General features: G+C 37.6%; 1 long non-coding RNA gene and 1 other non-coding gene across 3 annotated transcripts in view; both read right to left on the bottom strand.

Annotated features, from left to right (window-relative positions):
• Window positions 1–21,442, bottom strand: part of LOC137231068 (uncharacterized) — a 377,188-nt gene that overhangs the window by 315,739 nt on the left and 40,007 nt on the right. For both annotated transcript variants that reach the window (XR_010946382.1, XR_010946383.1), the window contains exon 2: window positions 14,129–14,240. This is a non-coding gene — a long non-coding RNA (uncharacterized lncRNA). The remainder of the gene's footprint in view (window positions 1–14,128; window positions 14,241–21,442) is intronic.
• On the bottom strand, window positions 12,359–12,462 carry LOC137231407 (U6 spliceosomal RNA). Its single transcript, XR_010946527.1, has one exon. It is a non-coding gene; the product is annotated as a U6 spliceosomal RNA (small nuclear RNA).

The following is a 21,442-nucleotide window of genomic DNA, read 5'->3' as shown; positions in this document are numbered from 1 at the left end:
TGTTTAAGGATATAAATTTACAGTAAGTAGATAGATACGTTTTGAAGATCTAATAAAGCACAGAGAGATTATAATCAACCACACTGTATTATAAACTTCAAAGTTGCTAAGAGACTAAATCTTAACTGTTCTTAACACAAAAAAGAGATGATAAATATGTGACATGATAAAGGTACTAGCTAACACTACTGTAGTAATTACATTGTGATATATAAATGTATTAAACCAACACATTGTATACCTTAAACTCAGACAGTGTTATGTGTCAATTATATCTCAATTTTTTAAAAATTTAATATAATGAAGATCAGCAAAGCCAATAAAATAAAATCAGAAAATACCAATAAACTTCACAAATGTATAACAAGATAAAAAAGAGAAAGAGAGAACACCACAACCACCCTACCACCACCAACAACAAAATAAAATATTAAGTATCTCTAGCTTGGTATAACTGGAGATATGGCAGATAATAAAATAATTATAGGTGAGTATTATCAAAAACTTCATGCCACTAAATTTTAAGGCATAAAGAAAAGATACCAGTTCTAAGAAAATTATAGATTACTATCATTTATGGAAGAAGAAATAGAAAATATCAATGGTCCTATAACCATTTTTAATTGAACTTGTAGTTAATCTTTCCATAATAACAATACCAAGTCCAGATAAATTTACAGGCAGGTTCTGCCTAAAATTCAAGAAAAAGAAAAACAAAGTAATGGTAGACAAATATTTCTAGATAACAGAAAAACACATCAATTTATTTTAGGCAACTGGCATATCACTTATTCTAAAACTTCACAAGGTTGGTACAAGAAGGAAAAATTATAGACAAATTTTAATGTCATGAATGTTATGAAATTTTAATGTTATGAATGTCAATGTAAAACTCCAAAGGCACATGTTAGCAAATCAAATCAAGTAATGTATAATAGTATTAGTGTAATGGCCAAATTAAGTTTATCTCAGGAATGCAAGGTTAGTCCAACATTATTGGAAAAATGCAGATCTGTCATATGGCAGAGTAATTCGTATCAGGTTACCCATCATGCAGCTAACAATCATATATGCTGGAAATATGTATTAAAATTTCTAAGTAATTGAAAGATCAGAGGAAATTATAATAGAAAATATGAAAATACTTAAGACTGACTGAATGAGTCCCACTCATATTATAGAAGATAATCTGCTTTACTTAAAGTCAACTGACTGATCTTAACCCCATCTACAAAATACCTACATCACAGTGTTTGATTGAGTGAGTACTGTAACCCAGCCAAACTGACATACAAAAGTAACCAGCACATATGGCTTCTTATCTAAGGGCACTGAGGCCTTATGGTACATGGCCTCTAGAACCCAAGCAGAAAATCTCAGTTTTTTTAACTTGAAAAGTCGTGGGACAAAGTTCAAGTATTCCAGAGAAACTGGAAATTGAAAAGAAAAATCCAGGAATGGAGAAAACTGGAGAAGAACAAGCCCTAAAATCTGTGTATAAACTCCACTCAGTCCTTGGCTGACCCACAAACGGCACATGCATGAAGAAGGCTTCAGTGAGTCCAGCAGAAAGCAACAGATGAAGACAAAACTGAGGAGACAATTCACCTGTTGCCCCCTACAGTGAAAGCAGAATTTGAAGTTTGAATCACACTAAATTAGAAATACTTAGAAACACCTTGGGCTTCCACTGAAATCCCAGAGGTATCATATTTAGAAATAAAGGCAACATCCCAGAACTAAGAATGTCACCATAGGACTGAGGGCAAATACAAAACAAAACTGCTAACAAAGTGTAAAACTCGGCCTCCAAAATTTCAAGGTAATTAGCCAGTTATTTAACTGCCTATTAGAGTAAAAATAATCACTCTTCAGAAGAACATTAATGAATCCAGAGACCCTACAACATAACATTTACAATATCCAAAATATAATGAAAATTGTATCAGATATCGGGAAAAAAGAAACAAGAAATATGACCCACTGTTATGAGAAAAAGTAGTGCACAGAAATAGAACCCAAGATAACCCAGATAACAAGAACTTGAAAATAGATAACAAGAACTTTAATGCTATTATTGTTCAAGATTTCAAAGAAAAAGATGGATATAAGGAATGAACAGATGGGGGAATGTGCCAGAGAAATGGAAACCACACACGAAAAAATGAACTAAATGGAAACTCTAGAACAGAAAAGTACAATATCTGGAAAAACAACAACAACAAAGGACTGGACTGTCTTAACACTAGACTGAAAACTTCAGAAGAAAGTATCAATGAATTTGAGGACAGAAATATAAAAATGTTTTGAAAGTGAAGAACAGGAAAAACAAAAAGATTTAGAAATGAAATGATTCAGTTACCTATGGGAAAACATTTAATGATTGAACATATGTGTAATCAGACTTGGGCCAAAAGAAGAGGCAATAAAGCAATAAAAACATATCTGAAGAAATAATGGTCTAAATATCCTATATGTTATTTTTTAAGAGCATTAACTCACAAATCCAAGATGATCAAAGAAGTTCAAGAGGGCTAAATACAAAGAAAACCAAAACTGGATGCCTTATTATAACACGACCATATAAATATGGAGAAAGCTGTGCATGCAAAGTACACCCCCCATGTTGTTATTCTCAGGAAGTATGAGCAGGGTAGGGGAAGGCAGAGCACAGAGGAGGAAAGGGCATTAAAACATGTATCCAAAACACACACATTAACAAAATCCCATTTATTTAAATTAATGTGTAGTACATATTGAAAAAAAAATGCATGTAAGGATGGTCACCAAAATATTAATGGTGGGTATTTCAGTGTGACCTTTACTTTCTCTTAATACCTTATAAGCTAATGGATTTATTATAATGATCATGTCGTATTAGTCTAATTAGGATTTTTAACATTTTTACACATTAAAAAAGAAAGCTTAAGTCAAAGGCCTACATTTTCACCAACCCCAATGATAATCCTGCATAATGTTTTTCCCCATCTATTCATTATAAAGCAGCACACACAGACACTTTGGTCTAGAATTCATGTGTACAACATAAAGAAATCCAGGAGTAGAGATCATATGCTGTTTAGGACTTGGATCAGTGTCACAGTGAAAAAAAGACTACAAAAATAGTAGATTTAGAGAGGAGAATTGGAAGTTTGCTTTGGAGCATGTCATGTTTGAACTGCCTGATATATATGCAAATTGAGATGTTGAGTAGCAGCTGGATAAGAGAATGAAGTTAAAATGATAAGCCCAGTTGGATATCAAACTATGGGGCCAATAATATATGGATATTATTTAAAGACTGGATGGGGTCATAAGAGAAAAATGTAGATAGAATAGAAAAGAAAGGCAAGCACATGGCCCTGCAGCATACTGAGTTACAGGGGATGAGGCAATAAAGAGGCACTAGCAAAGGAGGTAAAGATCAGTCAATAACGTAGGAGAAAAGTCAAGATTGTGGTGACTTAGAAGGTAAAGAAATTTCTTTAAAGATAAAAAAGGTGATCAACTATGTCAAACGTTTCTGATAGGTCAGGTAAGATGATGACTGACCACTGAACATGGGATTTAGCAACATGGAGTTCTTTGGTGACCTTAAGAAGATCAGCTTTAGGGCTTCCCTCGTGGCGCAGTGGTTGAGAGTCCGCCTGCCAATGCAGGGGACACGGGTTCGTGCCCCGGTCCGGGAAAATCCCACGTGCCGCGGAGCGGCTGGGCCCGGGAGCCATGGCCGCTGAGCCTGCGCGTCCAGAGCCTGTGCTGCAACAGTGAGAGGCCCGCGTACCAGAAAGAAAAAAAAAAAAAAGATCAGCTTTAGAGGAGTGACATGGTCAGATGCCTTGGCTAAAATGAAATTAAGAGAGGTTTATAGGAGACAAAAATGAGGAAAATAAAGATAACTCTCAAAACATTTGGCTGTAAAGGAGAAAAATGTTTGAAGGAAAGGAGGTTGAAAACTGAGAATCTAGGACAATGGTTCTTAATGGAGAGCAACTTTGCCCCCCAACCAGGGGACATCTGGCAATATCTGGAAACATTTTTGGTGGTTACAACTGAGGCTGTGAATGGTAAGAGGCAGGTATATGTAGGAATCTTGCACCCTCTCTCCACCCTCCTGCCAACTGAAGGAGGCATGGAGCCTATGAGAGGGGCATTATTATTCCAAGAGTACAGAACTCCTCTTGGTTTGCCCAGAGAACAGAACTAGAGCCAGTGAGTGAGTTTACGAGAGGCAGATTTTAGAATTAGTCAAGGAAGAACTTTCAATCAACTAGTGCTTTTCAAAGAGAAAATGGGTTGTTTTGGCTGTGAGGTCCCTGTCAATGGGAGCAATCAAACAAAAATGGGTGACATATTTTAAAGAATATTTTTGCACTTGATAGGATCTGGGCTAGATGAGCTCCAGAATTGCTTCCCAAATTTAGAACCCAGATATGTTCAGACCTGAGACAAAGACACCAGCTAGACTTGGTAATCTTGATCTATCCACCACTCTGCTTCATCCTCTCATGGTTCCTGTAACATTCCATCATACAACCCGCTGGGTATCATCTCCCCTGGCTCAGTATACTGCCAAGCTGCTAGTCCATTACTGTTTAGAACTTTATTATTAAAGTTCCAAACATTCCCACATTTCCTTGTAAGAGCTCCACTATTGCCTCTGAGCATGTTTTCATTTCCAAAGCAATTCACAGAGATAGCCATTATCTTTTTAATATACCTAGCACCTCACATTTACTTCTAAACAAATATGCCTTCTCCAAGTTAAATATCAACCCTTGATGGTGTAAGAAATTGTTTAAATAGCCAGCTTCTAAGTAATTTAAAATCATAGCAGTACCTTCATTTCCTAAGTCATGGGGCACGTGCTATTAAAGGCACAGAGATGTACTCATCAACTCTATGTGGACTCTGCATCTGTATATGCCAGAAGTATTTATTTAGAGTATTTCAGCCTCTTCATTCTCTACATCAGCTCAGAGGTCACACCAAAAAAAGATGGATATATTTCAACACTCTCCTCATCCCAATCACTAGTAAAGAGACTGAATTAGTAATCAAAAACATCCCAACAAAGAAAAGTCCAGAACTAAATGGCTTTACTGGTGAATTCTACCAAGCATTTAAAGAAGAACTAATACCAATTCTTCCCAAACTCTTCCAAAAAATTAGAAGAGGAAGAAACACTGTCAAATTCATTTAATGAGGCCAGCTTTACCCTGATAACAAAGCCAAACAAGGATACTATAATAAAACAGAATTACAGGCCAACATCCCGGATGAACACTGATGTTAAAAACTTCAACAAAATATTAGCAAACAGAATTGAACAGTATGTTAAAAGGATCATACACCATGACAAAGTGGGATTTATACCTGGGATGCAATGACGATTCAACATACACAAATTAGTAAATGTAACACATTACATTAATAGAATAAAATATAAAATCATAATCATCTCAATAGATGCAGAAAAAGCACTTGAAAAAATTCAATATCGTCTTATGAGAAAAACTCGCAACAATTTGGTAGAGAAGGAACGTATCTCAACATAATAAAGGCCATATATGACAAGCCCACAGCTAACATCACACTCAACAGTGAAAAGCTGAGTGTCCTTAGCATACAATAAAAGCATTTCCTCTAAGATCAGGGAAAAGACAAGAATGTCCACTTTCACCACTTTTATTCAACATAATACTAGAAGTTTGTTCCTAGCCAGAGCAATTAGGCAAGAAAATGAAATAAAAGTCATCCAAATCAGAAAGGAAGAAGTAAAACTGTTTGTCTGCAGATGACATATTACATATAGAAAAGCCTAAAGACTACACCAAAAAAAAAAAAAAAAACAAACTGTTAGAACTAATAAACAAATTCAGTAAAGTTGTAGGATACAAAATCAATGTACAAAAATCACTTGCCTTTCTATACACTAACAACTAACTATCAGAAAGAGAAATTAAGAAAACAATCCCACATATAATAGCATCAAAACACAATAAAATACTTAGGAATAAATTTAACCAAGAATGTGAAAGACCTGTATACTGAAAACAATAAGACATTGATGAAAGAAATTAAAGAAGACACAAATAAACAGAAAGACATTCTGTCCTCATGGATTGGAAGAATTAATATTGTTAAAATGTCCATACTGCCAGAGCCATGTACAAACTCAATGCAATCCCTATCAAAATTCCAATAGCATTTTTCACAGAAACAGATAAAACAATCTTAAAATCTGTATGGAACCACAAAAGACCCCAAACAGCCAAAGAAATCTTGAGAAAGAGAAACAAAGTTGGAGGCATCATACTTTCTGATTTTAAACTCTATTGCAAATCTTTAGTAACCAAAACAATATGGTATTGGCATTAAAACAGACATATAGATCAACGGGACAGAACAGAAAGCCCAGAAATAACTCATGAGTATATGGTCAATTAATACTTAACAAAGGAGCCAAGAACATGCAATGCAGTGGGGAAAAGGTAGTCTATTTAATAAATAATGTTGAGAAAACTGGATATCCACAAGCAAAAGAATGAAACTGGACCCCTATATTACACCACTCACAAAAATACCTCAAAATGGATGAAAGACTTGAATGTAAGACCTGAAACTATAAAACTCCTAGAAGAAAACATAGGGGAAAATCTCCATGACACTGGTCTTGGAAATAATTTTTTGGATTTGACACCAAAAGCAAGAATAAACAAGTGGGACTACATCAAATTAAAAAGATTCTCCACAACAAAGGAAACCATTGACAAAATGAAAAGGCAACCTATGGTATTGGAGAAAACATTTGCAAACCACATATCTGATAAGGGGTTAATATCCAAGATATACAAGGAGCTCATACAACTCAACACCAAAACACCAAAAAGCCCAATTAAAAATGAGAAACCCACATGAACAGACATTTTCCCAAAGAAGATATACAAATGGTCAATAGGTACATGAAAAAGTTCTCATCACTAATCATCAGGGAAGTACCAAAAAAAAAGAGATGTATCGCCTCACATCTATTAGGATGTCTATTATCAAAAAGACAAGAGATTACAAATGCTGGCAAAGATGTGGAGAACAGTGAACGCTTGTACACTGTTGGTAGGAATAAAAACTGGTACAGCCACTATGGAAAGCAGTATGGAGGTTCCACAAGGAATTAAAAAGAGAACTGCCACATGATCCAGCAACCCCACTTCCGGACATATATCTAAAGGAAGCAAAATCATTATCTCAAAGACATCTGTACTCCCATGTTCACTGTAGCATTATTCACAACAGCCAAGGTAAGGAAACAACCTAAGTGTCCATCAAAGGATAAATGGGTAAAGAAAATGTGATACATACACACACGCATGCACTCAGGCACACACACACACACACACAAACACACACACAGTGGAATATTATTGAGCCTTTAAAAAGAAGGAAATCCTGCCATTTGTGAAACATGGATAAACCTGGAGGGCATTATGCTAAATGAAGTAAGTCAGACAGAGAAAGATAAATACTTCATAATAACACATATATGGACTCTAAAAACAAATTTTTTTTGAACTAATAGAAACAGAGAGTAGAATGGTGGTTGTCAGGGGTTGGGGGTGGAGGAAATAGGGAGAGGTTGGTAAAAGCACACAAAATTTCAGTCATAAGGTGAATAAGTTCTGAGGATCTAATGTATAACACAGTTATTATGTTGATAATACTGCATGGTATAATTGAAATTTGCTAAAAGGATAGAATTTGCGTTCTCACCCCTCCAAAAGAGGTAAATATGTGAGGTGTTAATTAACTTGAAAGTAGAAATCCTTTCACAATGTATTTGTATATCAAATAATCACACTGTACACTTTAAATATATTATAATTTTGTGCCATTTTACCTCAATAAAGCTAGGGGAAAAGTAATGAGTATGCATTATAGTACTTATAAATAGAGGCAAATATGTGACAGAAGATAGCACAAATGACTGGGTGGAAAGTAAAAGTATTTAGGAATATTAATCTGTAAAGTGTTACAATATTATTTTAAAGGTATACTGTGAAAAGGTAAAGACGTATATTATAAACCATACAGCAATCACTAATGAAAACACAAAGAGTTTTTTTTTTACCTAATTAGTAAAAAAAAAAAATGGAGGTAACATGGAAACTTAAAAAGATTCTAATTCCATGTTATAACAGCAGAGTTGTGCATTTTCAGCAAAGACTATATGCTTCAAAAGCCTAAAATATTTACCAACTGGCCCTTTACAGAAATGATTTGTTGACTCTTGGTCTATACGTTCCTATTTAAGTCAAAGATTCTCAAATTGGACTTCAGAAAGATAGCTGAATGTGATATCCAAGGAACCCACCTCAAATATAAAGACCTGGGTAAGTTAAAAGTGGAAGACAGGAACAGTTATGTCATATAAACATTAATTGTAAGCAAGCTGGGATGGCTAAGACAATGTGAGACGAGGCAGACTTCATAACAAGTATTACCGCCAGAGATAAAAAGTAAGGATAAAGTGATTAATTCATAAAAAAATAGCAATTTTAAATGTGCTTACATCTAATAACAGATTCAAAATATATGAAGCAAAAACAACTGAAATGAGAAACAGACAAATCCACAATTATGAAAAGAGGTTTCAATACTCCTCAATCAGTAACTGATAGACAAGACAGGCAGAAAATTAGTAAGCATAAAGAGCATTTCAACAGCATTATCAACAAGCTCGACATAACTGGTATTAATGAATATTACATCCCAAAACAGCAGAGTACACATTCATGTGTTGCTCGAACATACACCAATGTTAGTTTCAGTCAGCACAGTTATCAGTAGCAGATACTTGTAGCTCAAAAGGGTCCTTGGGGTTTACAGACCCCAAGACTGTGATTTCCTTTTCACTTCCTGGAATTCTGTACTGTTTCCGTTGTACAACATGGGGGCAACAGGAAGCCTCATTGGTGGTCTGTCGTACCAACTATCATTTCTCTAAAAGTGACTCTTTCCATTGGGACTATCCCCCTTGAATTTTATGAGGGTTCATAGCACAAGCATGTAAAACATCAATACTAATTTTACATTTAGCAGTAGGAGCAATAAAAATGGTGCACAACGGCGGTCCAAACAGCCCCACCCAGGTGGTTATGGCGCCTTCTGTCATAAGCAGTAAACAAGACAGTCTCTCCCTCTCTCTTCCCCGTCTCCTCCACCAGAGAGTGAGAAGTAGCCATGCTATGGTCGCGTACCTACCTGGTTGTCTATGTGACCAGGTACAGAAACTGCTCGGTTTGGGGATAAATAAGCCTTGTGGTTTGGCGCACTTAGCAGGAATGTTCAGGGATGCTCAGTGCCCATGGTAGACTGCCTGTCCTAACATAGAGTAATAAAGTAAGCAGCTATTGATATGAGAACTGATGGGCAAATAGGCCAATGGAACAAAAGAGCAAACTCAGAGAAGACCATGTATATGTGAGAATTTAATATACGATAAATACAGAAATACAGCACCACGAATCAAAGGTGAAAGGGTGGGTTGTTTTGTATCTAATATTAGGGAGAAACTAAAATTGTATCCCTAAATAGCATCACATATAAAAATACAATACAGATAGATTAATGAAAGATAAAATAGAAAATCAATAGAAGAAAGTGTCAGAATTTATAGTTGTGATTTAGAGGTGGGGAAGAATTCTTTTTGAAATACTTGAAAAGCAGAAATCCTCAGGCATAAATGTGTTAACTATCATTACATCAAAACTAATTATTTTTGTTTAATGGAGAAGAATACGGATAGCGTCAATGGAGAAATGACAGATGGTAAGAAAATATTTGCAATATCTAAAACTGAGAAGGTACAAATATATAAGAAGTTCCTTTAAGTCCACAAGAGACAGATAACCCAAGAGAAAAAATGGGCCAAAATATGAATGGGTGATTAAAATAGAATGAACCACAAGGACTAATAGGCCAGTGAGGAGAGGTTCACTCTCAGTGGTAATCACAGACACAAAGGAAAACAATCATGAAATATCATTGTACCTCTGTTAATGGGATTAAAATGTAAAACTAGGCAATCCCGACTATTGGCAGAACATAGGGATATAAGAACCAACATGTACTCCTACAGAGAGAAGAATGGTGAAGCATTCTCGAGAGCTACCTGTGGGCATTTAGTCAAATCAAGTTTACACACACTTTGTGACCCAGCAGTTACACTCCCAGGAATGTAGCAAATTCTTCCAGAGACCCACAAGCAACATACATTAAAATGTCCATCATCACCTTGCTTACTGTGATAGGGATTCAGAGCAAGCTGAGTGTCCATCACCAACCGAGTGGACAGATCGGATCTGGTGGATACACATGGAGTTTTAGGAAACTTTAGAAAGAATGGACTAGATGTTCACGGGACCCCATGGTTGGCATTTCATTGCTGAGTTAAAGAAGTAAAATGAGGTCTATAATTTACCATGACTTCCTTAAATTAAAAAAAACAGGCACCCAAAGCACAACCTATTTTGTAAGACTACATATAATCAAATGACACATATGAAATATATTCATATGTTTGCCAATGGTGAATGAAAAAAATGAAAGTTGATAATGTGGACAAATAAGGGGAAAAAAGACAGAGAAAGAGAAAGAAGGAAGGAAGGAAGGAAGGGAGAGAGGGAAGGAGGGAGGGAGGGCAGGAAGGAGAGGAGAGGGGAGAGGAAAAATGAAAAAGAAAGGGAGGGAGGAAGGAAGAAAAGTCAAAGAAAGAAAGTTCTTTTTCTTTTGAAATAGTTTGAGGGAAATGGATTCAAATAGAGGTAAAAACATAAGGGAAAGCACACAGGCAGGAAAGCCTAAGTCTGCAAAAACAAAGGCAATAACTCAATTTGGATGGAACATCAGAGTGTTTCAAGAGGAGCAGCAGAAGATAAGCCTGGAAGGGTAAGTTGGTAAGCTGAATTTGTCTATTTTTATTTGTTTTTATCTAAAAACTAAGATATATGCTTTACTCGTATATAATATATGGATTGAACCTGGAACTCAGGCTCACAATTGAAGATATTTGTGATCCACATGAAAGGAAATTTTTAAAAAGAGCCAAATTCTGTCATTTCTCCTAAAATCTATCCTAATTCTCTTCTGTCTCAGTGCAGCTAATATCTATGGCACTTCCTATGGCTCTGTGATGTCATTTCCTTTTGCAGCTATTAGTTCCCTGCAGTGTTTGTGCTTTACTCAACACAGGCCGTCTGATAACAGATGTGATGCCCAGCTGTGTCTATATACCAACCACAGAGCGTTCATTAATAACAATTATTAAGTACTTTATGATACAAATTGAGCCTGTAGCAATAGAGAAAACATCCAGCCATTTGTTTTATGGCCTCTTGTCAGGGTGAACTATAAATCCCCATTATCTCAACATTATCAGCACTGGAAAATGGATCTAAGCATGAGTCATAAATAAAACTACCAACAGCTCAATCATTCTGGAAAGAACAGAGCATAAATTAACACTTGACGATGTAATGTTATATATGAACTTAAATAATAGCTCAAGCCTTCCTGTCGGCTAGTTACGCAAATTATTGTTTTTAAGACTTACATTGGTAGTTGCACGGCTGGCATATTCATTTGGGCACACAATTAGAGTTCAATAAATATGGAGTCCAGACACTGCCCTCCCATAACGCAACAGCTCCCACTAATGATGTATGAAGAACAGTGAAAATGATGAGAGAAAATTTCAACTGACAGAATGTCTCTTAGGATTACAGGGAGTAGGGAAAAAAATCACATTTTCTCTGAATACTACATCTCATAGGAGAAATCATTAAATTTGGGAAGATGGATAGAAGAGGAGCCACAAAAACTGTATGCATTACTGGTTCCTGGGTGGTAGTCCAATGGATTTTCAGCCAATCGTAAAAATATTTATTTAGTTACCGCTCTGTTTTGGGTCCAAGCTATCTTAAGTGATGAAGACAGAAGAGAAAGATAAACAGAACACATGAATGTAAGTTTTGAAAGAAAAATAGCCAATAAACTCTCTAGGAACCAAAGACATGCAAATGAAAACCATGAGATATTATTTTTCATGTTTTAAAAGTTAATTCCCAGTATTGGGGAGGAGACAGTGAAATAGGAAATCGAATCATTTGCTAAAAGGCATCCGAAGGGGTTCAAACCTAGACGGCCATTGGGCAACATCTACAAAGGGCTCTAAAAGTGTCCATTACTTTTTTAAAATTAAGGTATAATTGACACACAACATTACATGAGTTTCAGCTACAACACATGGTGATTTGACGTTTGTATAAAATGTGAAATGATCACCATCTAGCTGACATCCAAATATATAGAACGTTTAACGAATGTGCATGTCATCCTTGCACAAGAGCCATGCTTATCTGTGTATTGTTCCAATTTTAGTAGATGTGCTGCCAAAGTGGGCACCAGTGTCCACCTACCTCTGACCAGTAAAAGATTCTAATTCTGAAAAATTTTTCACGTACCAAATTAGCGCCATTTATAATGGCTAAAAAAGAAATAGCAAATGATAAGATTCACTAGAGAAATGGCAGAATAGCTAAAATAAAGTCTGTAAGGAAAGGGTTAAATAACTCATGGTTCACCCGTATGATGAACTACTGTGTTGCCCTCAACAATTATTTTGTGAAGATTATTTAATATGAAAGTGTCCACCGAGCACTTTAAATATGTTGTAAAATGTTATGTATATTATAATTTCAATTATTAAAATATTATGAAGTTTTTACACACGTTTATACATGCACCCATATAAAAGGCTAGAAGAAACACCCTAAAATAGTAAAAGTTTTTTTCCACTTGATGGTACTATGAATATTTTTTATCATCTTAATAATTTTCTATATTTCTAAAAATTTTTTTCAGCAGGACAGAGCATTTACAGCACATCTGGCGAGTAAGGATTTCAATTCACATTCTTTCCCAGGCCTTCTATAACCTGTATCTAATGGACCCGTCCAACTTGTCTTTCACAAAGTTTAACATAAAACTGGTCAAACGCATTTTCTCACTGCCCCCAAATCATGCTCTGCTTTCCAAATCAGCCGTCATTCAAGTTCCATTTCACATGTGTGCTCAAGGCAACAAAACGATATGAACAGCATGAAAGCTGGAATCTTAATGAACTCAGTCTCTACCTGGAATCACACAGAAGCAGAAATACCTCACCCATCAAAAGTCATTACAAACCCCCACCAAAAAAACAAAACAAAACAATCTTTTCCTTACATCTCTTCAAGCACATCAAAAGGAAATCCAACCCTCACCTACACCCACACCACTCAGAGCGCACTGTGCCTCCAACAGCTCCCGCAGGTCCCGGCTACGCCAGGTCTCTTCCCCATCCCCGCACAACTTTCCTCGCCGCCTTCTAACTTCCTCTTCTCTAAGATTCCTCTGACCTCTTTGTGTATGTCCTCTCTCTTTCCCACATCACATCTTTTGTCTCTGACCAGTCTCCAGATTGGCAAAAGCAGAACTATGAGGCGGTGAGCCTCTGTTTCCACGTCTGCAAAGAAGGTAAAATAATAAACCCTGTCCTACCATATCTTAAGATGTAGGTTCAAATATTTTAAAACTGGAAAGCATTGTACATGTCGTGGCTATCATACCCCCTTTTCTCATTCATGCAATAAGCCTTACTAGTATGCAACCGGTACTCTGCCAGCACTCTGGAAGTTATACTTGATTATTCTCTCTGTATGCCTTCCTTAACTGAATCCATCGTTAATTCAATTTTTTTCCTCCAAAATACATCTCAAGTCACCCATGGTTCTTCGTGTCCATTAGCACCAATCTAACCCAAGTACCCGTGCTCTCTCACTTAGACTACTGAATTGACCCCTGACTTACCTTCCCATCCACTCTTACCCCTCTACCATATTACCTACCCCTACAGGAGCCAAACGTTTTCTTAAGCAAAAGTAATCATTTCTAAGAGTCAGAATGTCCATTGGTTTCTTTAATAGACATGATAGGTCCAGTTATTTGGGGAGCACACACATAATGAAACTCATACATAACAGCATAAGAGTACAAAAGAGAAACTAGAACCCATGAAAGGGATACTTACTTGCCAGAGAACTCTGCAGCTCTGTGCAGTGGGAGGAGAGACGTCTACAGAGAGCCCCCTCTGATGCACACAGGTGCGTTTCCTCCTTGGATGTCTGACATACAGGAGACGCCTATCAAAGCAATTCATTGAATACACTGAAATTGACAAATTGCTTATTCAACTTAACAAAAGACATTTGAACACATTTAAATTGTTTTTCCCATGGATGACTACACTAGTGACGTTGGTAAACCAGGCATGCACTCTGTTTGAACTAAGTGCCTCAACAGCTTCTTACTGTGCTTAGAATAAAATCTTCGCCCCTTACCATTGACCTCCAAGCCTGTGCATGACACGGCCCCTTCCTGCTCTCCAGCCAATCTCTCCATGACTTATTATGCTTGCTGACTTGTTATTTCTTTACTGTTTCAGCTTTTCCCGTACTTGTGTGGTGCCATTCCATCTGCCCTATTCTTCACCTGAATAATTTCCACAGGAATTCAACTATGTTGAAGCATGTATGTCAAACTGATGTTAGGATCTGACAGGAACGTATTTGCATACATAGCTGAGGAGGCTCCTGGGACAATGCTCCTATTAGGGTAGGAAGCATCCAGCTACTGAAATGAGCTCAACACATCAGCACTATTCACTGAAATAAAAAAGTGATTCTGAGTCTGGCATGGGTCTATTGCTAGGATTTGTTTCATTTCAATCCCACGGACTGAGAGACCTGTAATTTAAAGATTGTCGTGAAAAATCAGTAATGGCTTTTTCTCTTCTGAGAAACAGGTTCACTATATAAAGAAAAATAAGTTGAATCCCTACTGTGTTAGGTACTGTTAGTCACTTGTTCAATGCTCACTTCCCCCTTCTTCTTTGCTGACTGAACTTTGATTTTATTTGAGGCGTCACTGTGTCAGGCTACATGCTTGCTTCTGCATCCTCCCTGAAAGCTCATAGTGTCTGGGTGGCTAATGACACACATGCAGGACGTTCCTGGGAGAGATTATGTTTTTTGGGGGGAATGGAATGGATGTACCTAACAAAGTCTTTCCCCCTTTCCCATGCTTTCCTCCCTTGAATGTGGACATGATGTCTGGATCCCCCGCAGCCATCTGCTAACCATGAGATGACAAACATGAAGCAAAGGTCAAGAGATTCACAGAGATGTTGACCTGATGCCACCAAGCTCCTGAACAACTCTATCATGCATTTATTTCCAATTCTCCATGACCCTCCCCCATGTATTCTTGAGAGAATCAAACATGTTCATGAAGTCTAAATAGCTGCTCTATTTTTGTCTTCAAGGACCTACTGCTGCGTATGTGACCGCATGCTCCAGCAAAGCTAGAAAGCCCTCAAAGTTCCAAAACCTCATGGTGATTTGTGAAGCAAAAGGGACTATCTCTTTCCTTACATGTCTCATATTAAGTGTAAAATGGTAATTGAGACATTTTCCTGAAAACTTCATTTCCAAATAAGCAGCAATTATAGGAAGGGCAGTGTCCAGCTAAGAACAAGGTAATGAATTCTGGAAGTGGAGACATGGCCAGAGCCCGTAAGTGAGGGAAGTTTTAGTCCACCCCCATCCTCAGTCCATGAATCATCAAGTGATGGAATATAATCAGTAGTGATATCAACGTCCTAAATAACACAAATAATAGGGTATCTCTAATTGATATTTATTAAACTCTTTATTCTTAAAGAAGTGTCCATGGGGCTTCCCTGGTGGCGCAGTGGTTGAGAGTCCGCCTGTCGATGCAGGGGACAGGGGTTCGTTCCCCGGTCCGGGAAGATCCCACATGCCGCGGAGCGGCTGGGCCCGTGAGCCATGGCCGCTGAGCCTGCGCGTCCGGAGCCTGTGCTCCACAATGGGAGAAGCCACAACAGTGAGAGGCCCGCGTACTGCAAAAAGAAAAAAATCAACAAAAAAAGCAAGAGACAACAAATGCTGCTTAGGGTGTGGAGAAAAGGGAACCCTTGAGCACTGTTGTCAGGAATGTAAATTGGTGCGGCCACTGTGGAAAATAGTATGGAGGCGCCTCAAAAAAATTAAGCTATGATAATTTTTATTATATGATCCAGCAATTACATTTCTGGGTGTATACCTGAAAGAAATGAAATCATGATATCAAAGAGCTATCTGCACCCCCATGTTCATCACAGCATTATTCACGATAGCCAAAATATGGAAACAATCTCAGTTGTTCTATGGGTATCTATATTTCAAACAATCATTAAGTAAAAAATGATGACATTCTAAGGTATAATTTTCACAGGCTGCCATTATGTGTGGAAGAATTAGGGAGGTGTGACAAGATGTTAAAAAGATCTTTCCTTGTGGCTGAATGCTCAGAGCTTAGGATAAAGGTAACAGACGCCCATACATTCTAGAGAGGCGCTACACACACACAGCACGACTCGCTGAAAAGTGGCCAAACTGGCCTTATGACCATCACCCTCAAAAGCCTATATAACATAAGGCTAGAGATTCATCGAAGGAAAAAATTCTTTGAAGAATATTCATAGGAGAAGAGAAAGTAATGTCATTTTCCATTTCTCCCTAGAGCTAAAAGGTATTGACCCAGCAATTAGTGAGCACTCATCACGTGTTAAAATTACACTAAGTTCTGTAAAAGATTTATCTCATTTAATTATCACAGTACTACTATGAGGTGAACACCTGCACCTGCCTGACCCTGAGAGCGAGCACCTCTGTAAATTTCATGCCCCTGGCTGCCTCTCTGCTTCACCCTGGTCCTGGCCTCACCAGAGAGAAAGGAATACTAAAATGAAAACAAAATCCCACACTCCCCAGTCTCTCAGACTCTGCACCCAACTTAGGTTCTAGCCATTGGATCCACTGGAGTGATATTTGGAAGATGGAAGTGAACAAAGGCTGCTATACTTTGCTGTTTATGCTGGCAGGTAACGTCCTGAACATATGAGAATCAAGATGCAGTGGTGGCAGCCAGACTTGGCATCCCAGTGCCTAGTCCCCAGCTCCACGAGTGTCAAGAGGCATTTGTGACAAAGACGGTGGCTTTCTGATCCCTGGATTGCAGCTCTAGTGTTGTGCCCTTGAGCTCAACAATTTCAACCCTCAACTCCATTCTGCAGCAATTCCAATTATTTTGAAGCACCTAATTTTCCATATTAAGGCCATTTCTGCCTAAGAGACCCAGAGTGGTTTCTGTTTCATGCACTGAACCCTAACAGCAACAATGGATAAAGAATAACACTGGTATTTGATTTTTTTTTTTTTTTGCTTTGCCCTAATAGACACATGAAATGCATTACCTACATAGAGTCAAGCCTTTCCCATCTGGAACTCACTCTGTTATCATAAGCCAAAATAGCTACGGAGGGAGGGGCAGGTGGTACTCAACATCCAGGCACCAAGAGCTGACATGTTCTTAGCTTTCCATTAAAGGCAGCTCTAGGGAAAGATGCCATCCTGATGATCTAAGTCAGATCACCCTGAAAACTATTTGCTCCGCCCTCAACACCAGTGCCACACACACTTTCCCAAATTACTGATCTTCAGGTGTCCTTTGTAAAAAATTAATAAACAGAAATCTCAATTAAGTAGAACTGGGAGACCAGAAGGGGGAGCTCTCATGCCCTGTGACCATAGCAGAGCCCAACAGGAAGATGAAAGACACTTCTTTCCTGGTGAGGACTCAGCCAATGAAAAGCCATGGACTCTTTGTTTACTCCAGCCCTCCCAGCTTCCTTTTTTTTTCCCCCCTATAAAAGGGTTCTCCTTCCCTTGAAATGGGGGGACATGCACATGGCTCGCCATGGTTGCAGCCCCTTAATTGCAATTCTCTACTCATCTTGAATAAACCCATCTTTGTTGAAAAAATATCTGGCAGTCCATCTGCTTCAGGTCAAAACCATCTTGGCCATATCTCTGATCCTCCCAGGGTCAGCTCTTAAGTCTCCCTACTGAGCACCCTACCCTGTACTTGACCCTGGCTGTCCCTTAGAACTCTACCTCTTGGGCACATATAAATCCTTGTTCATTCACTGCTTCTATTACACCCAACCCTGTGCATCCTAGTATTTATCCTGCCAACCTGCATGCTGAGGCAGTAATACTCCCATTACTACTTTTGGTTTAGGAAGGGAAATCACCAGAAATTTGTAATAAATAACAAAGCAGTGATGTTTTTGGCAGGACTTTGGCCTTCTCTCAGCAGGCTATTTTTTTGCCCTGCAAGGCAGTTTAATCATAACCTTAATGATGTCTCCCCACTGCTTAATGTGGGGCTGCCCTTGTCTCCAGAGCCAGGTGCAGTGTGGACACATGGGCGCCCTGGGGCTTCTACATGCTTTGAGTTGTCAAGCTCAGCTCTTGGAAAGCTGCTAATTTCCTCTGAGGTAATTTGACTGTGATTAAGTTAAGCTGCCACCAGGTGGACATTGGAGCCTTAGTTAAGCGGTTTTAATCTCAGTAGCCAGAGTCCCGATAGGCATAATAAAATGAAGAGAGAATGTAGTTTGATTTCCACTTAATTGTGTTTAAAAAAAATAAACAAAAAAGAAAAAAATGGTAGTTTAGCATACTACTTAAACAGAATTAAAATAGAGTAGTATAAATATATCTCACTCATGTATTTAACCAATATTTATTGAGTAACTGCAATGTGAACAAGATGGCTCTAGAATCAGGGATGGGGCAGACAACACAAAAAAACCAAGCACCTGACTTCACAGAGTTTACGTCATGGGGGGTAAAACAAACAACACACAAACAGATAAAAATACCTATTTCTCCTATATAACATTATAAATTATGATACATGATACCATAGTATATAATGATATATTATGATATAATGATAATGATATACATAGTATATCCCCATGCACACCAGCCTATAAAGACAGATAAGATCACAATAATGATAACCTAGATTTTACTGACTCTCCCTGACCCACAAATCTATCCATGAAAGATCTTATTACCCTATAGAATTCCCTTTGTTCCCAACCCTGAAGTTTTTCTGGAATTTTTTAGTACATATCTCAAATATGCTTGTACATTGTCTGGTCAGTAATTTCAGTCAGCTACCACGTGGTTGACACAAGCCACAATTAATGTTTATGCTGTGTACCCATCACCCACCAGGCACCATTGCCCCTACCACACACAAATGCTTTCATCTTCTCCTATTTACTGGTCAAAAAAACATTTACTAAACACCTACTTTGATCCAGTAGGAGAAAGGGAACCCTCTTGTACTGTTGCAGGAAATAAGACAGCTATGTCTCTGTCCTCATAGAGCTTATAACCTTGTGGTGAAGAAAGACAAGGAAAAGAAATATACTATGAGTGAGTGCAGCTAAAAGTACAGAATACCATGGAATCATCTAAAAGGGGAAGTTAAAAAAGGATAGATGCTCATAGAGCAGGCTTCTAAACAAAGTCACGTGTAGATTGAGACTTAGACGACTAACAGGAGTTAACTAGGTGAACAGTATGTGCAAGAGTGTTCTCTGCAGAGGGAACAGCACACGTGCCATTCTGAGACAGGACCCATTCCAGGCAGAGTCGTCTCCTGCCCCGCACTTCTGTCCATGTCCCAGAACACTCCAGACATGAACCATAAGCCTAGAAGAAGTTAACAGCAACTGGATATCACTTCCCACCTAAAACAGATAAAGATCAAGACAGATAATGAAATAATGGTCCTAAACACATTAGGCATCAAGGGACAATGACTGCTGAGTGATGAGAAATAAACAAGCTTAGCCCTATTATTGCTCAGTCTACTTCCTGGAGAGAGCTCGGGGAAGGAACCCCAGCAGAGCCCAGCACCCGCCTTGAATTCAGGAAACAGAGTTAAATAAGAGATGGGAGGGACAGAAAAAATATTGGAAGAAATAAGGACTATACATTATCCAAATTTTATGAAAACTACAATTCCACTGCTCCAAGGAATCTCAACAAATCTTAAGCTCAAGAAATGTGAAGAAAACTACACCATGACAAATTGCTTAAAACCGGTAAGTAGAAAATCTAGCAGTTATATACAAAAGAACATATGTCATAAGGATGGCAACAGATTATTCATGAATAACAATACAAGCCAGAAGTACTTCAAAGTACTGAAAGAAAAAAACTTTGATCCTACATTTCTTTACCCAGTGAAAATATCTTTCAAAAATGAGTATGAAATAAAAACTATTTCAGACATTAAAAATCTGAAAGAATTCATTACTAGAAGACCTGCTCTACAAGAAAAGTTAAAGAAATTGTTTCAAGCAAATCAGTAAAAAAAAAAAAAAAAAAAAAAAAAATCCAGATAATAGTCCCAATCCATATAAAAAGCACCAGAAATGGAAACTATATAGGTATATGTTAAGATAATTTTCTTATTATTTAAATACTTTTAAGAAATATGATACTGTTTAAAGCAAAAGTAATAACAATATACTATGTGTTTTATAACATCTATAGAAGTAAAAAGTTTGTTAAAAATAACACAAAGGCTGACAAAAAGCACATGAAAGGATGCTCAACATCACAAATTACCAGAGAAATGCAAATCAAAACTACAATGACGTATCACCTCACACTGGTCAGAATGGCCATTATCAGAAAATCTACAAACAATAAATGCTGGAGAGGGTGTGGAGAAAAGGGAACCCTCTTGCACTGTTGGTGGGAATGTAAATTGATACAGGCACTATGAAGAACAGTATGGAGGTTCCTTAAAAAACTAAAATTAGAATTACCATGTGATCCAGCAATTCCACTCCTGGGCATATACCCTGAGAAAACCATAATTCAAAAAGAGTCATGTACCACAATGTTCATTGCAGCTCTATTTACAATAGCCAGGACATGGAAGCAACCTAAGTGTCCATCGACAGAAGAATGGATAAAGAAGATGTGGTAGATATATACAATGGAACATTATCCAGCCATAAGAAAGGAGGAAATAATGCCATTTGCAGCAACATGGATGGACCTAGAGATTATCATACTAAGTGAAGTTAAGTCAGACAGAGAAAGACAAATATGATATCACTCATATGTGGAATCTAATTTTTTTTTAATGATATATGTTAACTTATTTAACAAAACAGAAACAGACTCACAGATTTCGAAAACAAACTTATGGTTACCAAAGGAGAAACGTGGGTGGGGGGAGGGATAAATTAGGAGCTTGGGATTAACATACATACACTACTATATATGAAACAGATAACCAACAAGGACCTACTGTAGAGCACAGGGAACTCTACTCAATACTCTGTAATGATCTTTATGGGAAAAGAATCTGAAAAAGAATGAATACATGTATATGTATAACT

The sequence above is a fragment of the Pseudorca crassidens genome, chromosome 9 (assembly GCF_039906515.1).
Source record: "Pseudorca crassidens isolate mPseCra1 chromosome 9, mPseCra1.hap1, whole genome shotgun sequence".
Lineage (NCBI taxonomy): Eukaryota > Metazoa > Chordata > Mammalia > Artiodactyla > Delphinidae > Pseudorca > Pseudorca crassidens.
This window is presented reverse-complemented; position numbering and strand designations above follow the sequence as displayed.